Genomic DNA, 8,501 nt, shown 5'->3' on the forward strand with positions numbered 1-8,501 from the left:
AACTGTCTTTACTCACATAATATACACTGTTACATAACATTATGTTATAACATGTTATAATATGTTATATGTTATTGTATATAACATATACTATATATTATGCATAGATATATTATATAATATATAACATTTATTATATATGATATATTATATATTATAGATAGATGGATAGATAGATACATGTCATGGTGGTGGGAAGACAGGGGGAAGAGAGGAACAGTTTGGTTCCAGGAGCCCATGGAGAGGAAACTTTATATAAATATATATATACATTTTTTTATGTGTGTGTGTGTATATAATATGTATATATATATTTTTTTGAGACAGAGTCTCACTCTGTTGCCCAGGCTGGAGTGCACTGGCAACATCTCAGCTCACTGCATGCTCCACCTCCCAGGCTCAAGCAATTCTCCTGCCTCAGCCTCCCAAGTAGCTGAGATTACAGGCACCCACCACCACACCCCGCTAATTTTTGCATTTTAGTAGAGATGGGGTTTCACCATGTTGGCCAGGTTGGTCTCGAACTGCTGACCTCAGGTGATCCGGCCACCTCAGCCTCCCAAAGTGCTGGGATTACAGGTGTGAGCACTGTGCCCGGATGTTTACATATAATTTTAAAAGGTTTTTACAATACATGAAAAAGAAAAACAAACCCGTAAGCTTTTTATCTGTAACTCACAGCAACTGAGACAAGTACTGCTTTAATTTTTCCTCTTTTCCATCTCAGTCTCTAGTCAGAGATTGTCAATAACCAGACACTTGACGTTAAGATAGGTATAATCTGCAGCCAAAATCAAATGCCCTGCCCTTTTGGGGTGGCAAGAGGGGTGAGAATAGGGAAGTTGAGGTGGAAATAAAGAAAAATGTTACCTAGGGGAAAGAGTTTATCCTTCCTGGTTGACTCTGAGGTTCCAGACTCAGTCTTTGCACTGTGACCTAGGTTCCGACCCAGGTTTCAATAACGGTGAACTTGGGTAAGTCGGTTAACCTCTCTGAACCTCATTTTGTCCCATCTGAAAAAACTGGGTTGAAAATGTTTCCTACCCAGTACTAGTCATTCACTAAGCAGTAAACGAGATAATGCACCCATCACACAGTGGGTTCTCGCCAGATGTAAGCTGCTGTAAATAGTTACTATTACTATTTATTACTATTATTATGACTATTACTATTACTGCAAATCTTCACCATCAGTCAGAGGTAGGAATTAGCAGTTCCCATGCAGAGATAAGAACCAGGGACTCAGCCCCTCTGTAACAGGCAAACCCAACTCCTCCTATGCTCCACCCCCCAGCCCTGTCCATCATCAACCCTATCTGCTCACTTCTCCTAGAAACAGCTCCCAGACCTCAGTCAGCCTGCCTCCCTGGAGGACTTGCCTAAGACACCTCCTCTAGGAAGGCTTCCCATCAGCTGCTTCCTTCCTGGAGCTCTAGCACCACCCTGTCCATCTCTGGGAGGACCAGTAACTCACCCTGGTATTGTGGCCATGTGAAAATCATACATTTGCCTCCTTGCACTAGATTCCAAGGGCTCTCCAAGCTCTTCTCGGCTGCATAGCTGCAAGTCTTACACTGTCCTGAGATACTCAGTAAATGGTGCAAGACTGAATTTTTATGAATCACATGAATTAATACAGGAAAAGTTCAAACCTGCACAAAGTCAGGGCTTAATATCTATATGATGCCATTTTATTATAGCTATTAGTAGTACTAAGTAACATTACTCCAAATTGTACCTATATTAATGCTGTATTATCATCGTCGATGCTCTTTCTCTCGCTCTGCGTCTCCCAAATGCACGGACTGGCTCTTGTAGACTATAAAAACTATAGTTCCTCTTGTTTGTTCCCTGTGAGAGCCTGACACAGTTCCAAGGGCATATTAAGCTTCTATAATTCCCATCCAGGGCCTTACTGAGTTTTTCCAGAAACATAACAAGACAGGAAATGCTGCACAAAACGGGGTGGACTGAGACTTTTTTCGTCATGATAGCCGACTGTTTTTTTCCTTCCTTCTTTCTTTTCTTCCCTCCTTCCCTCCCTTCCCTCCACTTTCCTACCTTCCTCCCTTCCCTCCCTTCCCTCTCTTCCCTCCCTTCCCTTCCTTCCCTCCTTCCTTCCTTCCCCTTCCTTCCTTCCCCTCTCCCTTTCTTTCTTTTCTTCCTTCTTTCCCTCCCTCTCTCCTTTCTTTTCTTCCTTCTTTCCCTCCCTCTCTCCTTTTCTTTCTTCTCTTTTTTTGACAAGGTCTTGTTCTGGCTGGAGTACAGTGGTGGGAATATAGGTCACTGCAGCCTCAACTTTCCATGCTCTGGCGATCCTCCAGCCTTGGCCTCCTGGACTACAGGTGCATGCCACTGGTTAATTTAAAAAAAAAAAAAAAATTTTTTTTCGTAGAGATGAAGTCTCATTATGTTGCCCAGGCTGGTTTCCAGTTCCTCCCATCTCAGCTTCCTAAAGTGCTGGGACTACAACAGGCAAAAGCTACCATGCCCTGTCTTTCTTTCACTTCCTTCCTTCTTTCCTTCCTGCCTGCCTCCCTGCCTCCCTGCCTTCCTGCCTTTCTTCCTTCCTCCATCCCTCTCTCCCTGCCTCCCTCTTCCCCTCCTCTCCCCTTTCCTCCCCTCCTTTCCTTTTTCTTTTCTCTCTTTTCTCCCTCCCCTCCCCTCCCCTCCCCTTCTCTTCTCTTCTCTTCTTTTCTTTTCTGACAAGGTCTCGCCCGGTCTCCCAGGCTGGAGTGCAGTGGTGCAACTACAGCTTGCTGCAGCCTAGAAACCTCGTGGGCTCAAGTGATCCTCCCGCCTCGGCCTCCCAAAGTGCTGGGATTACAGGCACGAGCCGCCATGCCTGAAGGTTCTTTTCTTTAAGCAATTCTGCTGTAATTGTTCACTGCAATTGAAGCTAAATCTGAAAATCATGCTTGTTCCCCTGATGGAAATCAGCAATGGCTTACCAGCAGAGAGGGCAAAAGTCAGTGAGCTACCGGAAACCACTATTGCTTAATAACAGCCGACCCCATATTATGGAGCCCTGTGTTAACTGGCAGGATACAAAAGAACTGGCAGAAAAAACAAACACACAAACAAAAACCAACATATGTTGAGGGGACGGAGAGAGAAAGGAAAAAGGAAAAGAACCGAAGAACAGGGTTATCCAGTATCTAAGTCACATACAGACTATCACTAAAGTATGTAAGGAACTGAAGCAATTCAGAATAGCATTACATACAAACAGTTCTAAGGGAAAAATGTCAACGCCCTGTGAGCGGGGAGGTGCTTGCTCAGTCTAGTATTCAAGTCAATACCCACTAATTAGGGAACACCCACCGTGACATGCCAGCTCCCTGCTAGGCGCTGGGGGAATGGAAAGGAAAGACATGAAATGCCTGAGGGAGCTTGTGCAATGGGTTAGAGGCACCTATAACCAAGGAGTTGCAAACTGCTGGCCCCGGGGGCCACATGCGGCCCACAGGTATTTGGTTTGGCCTATGAATGTTCCTTTAAAAACCTAACTGAAAACACTTAAAAGTCAGGAGAGTTTGTATTTTAAAAGGCTTCTCTTTTAAAAGTGGAAGCTCTGGCAACACTGGGTCTATCTTTTGGCATGAGGAGAGAAAGGAGGCCAGGGGAAGAGAGAGCTGGAATCTAACAGCAGCCTCTGTTAACATCTAGCAACCTCTTTCTCTAACAGTATCTCTCTGATAACATCTAGAAGAGGGACCCCCTGGTTTGCCAATCCGGACACTTCTTACTGTATTTGATCAGGCCCACCTGGTGTGGTTGTACAATCTGTGCATCCTCCTAAACAGCTGAGTCTGGAACCCCTGACAGGAACCCACTGTGGAAACAAAATAGTAATACAACAGGGTGTGAGCTGTGAGAACTCACACACACTGTGCTGGGAGGGGATCAAACACTGAGAACTAGTGTGAGGAGATGAGGGAATGCTTCCAGGAGGAGGTGACCCCTTAATGGAGTCGTAAAGTAGTAGTTCATTAGAAGAGGAAATGGGGAAAGAGACAAAATCCTGTCCCATTTCCCTGGCTGGCTGATTCTCTCACTGTGTGAGACACAAACCTTAGAGAAGAATCTGCAGACACAAATCCTCTAAAGTCTGGAAGAATCATTTCATTGCAAGCCCTCAAAAATATTCACGCCCCACATTCACCTGCTGCCTCTGATCCCCACAATCATTATTTCTAACCCCAGGCAATCCTGACAATCCTTATTTCTGACTCCAAGGCAGTGCTTTCCTCCACAGGGCAAAGGCACTCAGCCTTGGGACAGTGAGGGCCAGATTCCTAGCCCAGGGCCACCGTGCATTCAGCAATTCAATACATGCTCACTGAGAGCCTCTGACGCACAAGGCACTCAAGCTAATAATGGGAAGCCATTAAAAGCTTTTAAGTGGTTGCCTTTCAGGATCTAGTTTGCCATTTGCAAAGCTCACTTGCTTGCAGGAGGGAGGTGCAGGATGCTCCTTAGCTTTTCCTTTTTAACAAGATCAGTATGCAGAGAATGTCTTCCAGTTGGAGAAAGTATGTATGGAATTTCCAGAGTCATGAAAAGGAAGAGATATGGCCTTTGCAAGGTCTGGGGAAAGGAAAGAAGAGGGCTCAGGCCAGCCAGGAACTTAGCAAAGGCCAGGGGATAGCCCCCCTGCCCCAGCATGCCTGAAGCCCCCTCCCGCTCCTCTCTCTTTCCAGAAGGCACACTTCTGGGGGACCATCTGTCCCAGGTGTTCTCGGGGAAGGCAGCCCTATAAATGGGGAGGGACTGCAATGACCATAAGGCCAGTCTGCCAGAGGAAGCCACTAGTCTCCACCGGCTGGGTCTGGCCAGGGCTTTTCACAGACCAAATGAAGTCTTTTGTTTAGTGAAAAGCAATGTACCACATGGAGAGGAGATATCTCTCTTCAAAATCTCTAAGTGCAAAGATTGGCTGATGTGATCCTAATGCTGCTGCTGGCCCAGTGGGATGAATCATGACCTAAGTGGGACTAAAACTATGGAACAAACTCAGTCACAATAAATGCCGGAAGGGAACTCTGTCTTCTTTAGCCACTCTCCTATAAATTCCTGGGGACTTTCCACACAGAGGACCTTTTCCTTTTCCCATTTCCTTTTGAAAAAATGGGAAAAGCCAAGCATTCCACCAGAGGGTAACTGACATACTCTCTGCTACATTACCTAGAATGTTCCAAACAGACTCCAGGCTGGCAACCCCTCCTCTGGACAAATCTCTCTGGCAAAGGCACATCACTCTAACCTAATCCCTGCCCCAGCTCAAAACCTTCCATAGAGCTGAGCATGATGGCTCACTCTTGTAGTTACAACACTTTGGGAGGCCAAGATGGGAGGATCGCTAAAAGTCAGGAGTTTTAAGCCTGGACAACAAGTGAGACCCTATCTTTATAAAAAATTAAAAACAAAACATTAGCTCGGGGTGGTGCCATGCACCTGTAGTCCCAGCTACTCTGGAGGCTGGGGTGGGAGGATTGCTTGAGTACAGGGGGTCCAGGCTGCAATGAGCCACTATGGCTCACTGCACTCCTGCCTGAAGCAACAGAGCAAGACTCTGTCTCCAAAAAAAAACAAAAAACAAAAAGAAAAAATGAAAACTTTCAATAGCTCCCCGTCACCCACAGGGTAAAGTTCTAATGCCTCAGCACAATTTGGAAGATCCCTAGCTAACTCCTTCCTCAAACTTTGCCCTCCAAGAAGTCCTTTCTTTGTCTTTTTCTTTCTTTCTTTCTTTCTTTGTTGTCCAGGCTGGAGTGCAATGGCTCGATCTCAGCTCAATGCAACCTCTGCCTCCCGAGTTCAATCGATTCTCCTGCCTCAGCTTCCCAAGTAGCTAGGATTACAGGCACCTGCCACCACTCCTGGCTAATTTTTGTATTTTTAGTAGAGATGGGGTTTCACCATGCTGGCCAGGCTGTTCCTGAACTCCTGACCTCAAGTGATCCACCCTCCTCAGCCTGCCAGAGTGCTGGGATTACAGGCATCAGCCACCGTGCCCAGCCCCAAGAAGTCCTTTCTGTCTCCAAAATAAATTCCAAACTCATCCTCTTCTCTTCCTCTCCACTGCTAGAGCCGGGTCCAGCTCTCTCTCTTGGATTGCTGTAATTCAGTCCCCAAATGGGCCACCTGCTTCCATTGATCCACCATCTACCCAGCAAAAAGGTCAATCAAATCAGGCACCGCCCAGCTTAGCAGCCACCAAAGACTTAAAAAAGCACTTAAGGCCCTCCATGACCAAACACCTGTTCACCTGGACCCTGAGCGTTCACTCCTGTCCAGTCACACGAGTCTCTTGACACTCTGAATACACCAAAAGTTTTGCAGCCTCAGGGCCTTCACACATGCTATTATCTTTACCTAGGATATCCCTTCCCTAAACTGTTTTGAAAGAAATTTAAAGAACCAGCTGGATGCTGTGGCTTACAGCTGTAATCCCAGCACTTTGGGAGGCTAAGGCAGGCAGATCACCTGAGGTCAGGAGTTTGAGACCAGCCTGGTCAACATAGTGAAATCCTGTCTCTACTAAAAAAAAAAAAATACAAGAATTAGCCAGATGTCAGGAGTTGTGCCTGTAATCCCAGGCTGAGGAACCAGAATTGCTTGAACCCAGGAGGTGGAGGTTGCAGTGAACCAAGATTGCGTCACTGCATTCCAGCCTGGGTGACAGAGCAAGACTTTTTCTCAAAAAAACAAAAGAAAGAAAGAAAGAAAAAGAAAAATTCAAAGAGCTTAGAATTGACAACCATGAACATCTTGTCATACGTATTTTCCAACTTTTTTTCTTTTCTACATATTTTCAAAATGTGTAAGTGATATGTGTAGGTATCTACCTTCTTCTTTTAAAAAAAAAGCATTAAAGATAAGCCAGACACTATGGGTCCTCCCTGTAATCCCAGCACTTTGGGAGAACTGGACAGGAGGATGGCTTGAGGCCAGGAGTTCAAGACCTGCCTGGGCAATATAGTGAGATTTCATCTCTACAAAAAATATAGGCATGGTGGCTCACACCTGTAGTCCCAGCTACTCCAGAGGCTGAAGCAGGAGAATCACTTGAGCCTGGAAAGTAGAGGCTGCAGTGAGCCACGATCACACCACTCATACTCCAGCAACCTTGACAGAGTGAGATTCTGTCTCCACAAGTAAACTAATGAATCGAATTTTTAAAAAAGCAATAAAGGCAAAGTTAACGTCAGTTTTGACCTTCACAATCACCCCACTCCCCCTCTCTCCCCAGATAATGACAGTGAGTTTGATATAGATCTTTCCAGCCCATTTTTTAAACCTTCACATTCATCTCTAAATATCCTTAAGTAACATACAGCATGAGCTATGAATTCTCAGTCTTACCTAGGAATGGGGCTGCACATGTTTCCAGTTTCACCACCTGCTGCCAAGGTGGTCTCTAAAGTGACCTCACACACTCACTAGCGGAGCTGAACACCCTGTGCCTTGTCAACACTTGAGTCAGACATCCTATTTCTGGCACATTGTAAAACATTAAACATGTATCTTGTGGAAACACCCAGATGCCCTTCAAATGGAGAATAGATAAACAGTGGTATATCCATGCAACAGTATACCAGTTAGCAATAAAAACTACCAAACCCCTGATGTATAGAACAACGTGGAAGGGTCTCACATGCATCACGCCAGGTGAAAGAAGACAAATCCGAGAGACTACATACTGTATGAATCCATTTATAGGACACTCTGAAAAAGGCAACACTGTAAGGTCAGAAAACAACTCAGGGGTTGGTTAAAGCTGGGGATGGAGAAGGAGACTGGCTATGAAGGGACAGGAGGGAATCTGGGTGAATGACGGAAATGTTCTATGCCATGACTGTGATAATTACACAACAGTGTCACACAGTTCTAGGCATTTATCAAAACTCTTAGCATTGTATCCTAGAAAGGATGAATTTTACTGGCTAGAAATCAGATCTCCAAAACCTGACTTTGTTAGCAAAATTTAGAATCTTTTCACATTTATCATCCACTTTGCTTTTTTTTTTTTTTTCAGACAGAGTCTCGCTTTGTTTCCAGGCTGGCGTGCAATGGCAAGATCTCGGCTTACAGCAACCTATGCCTCCCGGGTTCAAGCAATTCTCCTGCCTCAGCTTCCCAAGTAGCTGGGACTACAGGCGCATGCCACCATGCCCAGCTAATTTTTGTATTTTTAATAGAAACTGGGTTTCATCATGTTGGCCAGGATGGTCTCGAACTCCTGATCTTGTGATCCGCCCGCCTCAGCCTCCCAAAGTGCTGGGATTATAGGCATGAGCCAAGGAGCCCAGCCATCCACTTTGCTTTCTATGAGCACTGCATGGTCATATCTTTCGCCCACTTTGCTATAAGGCTGTTTGTCTTTTTATTGTTGACTTTTGGGAAATCTTCATATATTCTAGATATTGGTGCTTTGTAATGTGTTATCAATATTGCAAATATCTTCTAAGTCTTTTATTTGGCTTTTTTTTTTTTTT

General features: G+C 45.1%; 1 pseudogene across 1 annotated transcript in view; it reads right to left on the reverse strand.

The window, feature by feature from the left end:
• The window catches only part of LOC105509134, a 52,296-nt pseudogene that overhangs the window by 42,863 nt on the left and 932 nt on the right, over positions 1-8,501 (reverse strand). The gene's annotated exons all lie outside the window — the stretch shown is intronic.

This window comes from Colobus angolensis, unplaced genomic scaffold (assembly GCF_000951035.1).
Source record: "Colobus angolensis palliatus isolate OR3802 unplaced genomic scaffold, Cang.pa_1.0 Scaffold17, whole genome shotgun sequence".
Classification (NCBI taxonomy): domain Eukaryota; kingdom Metazoa; phylum Chordata; class Mammalia; order Primates; family Cercopithecidae; genus Colobus; species Colobus angolensis.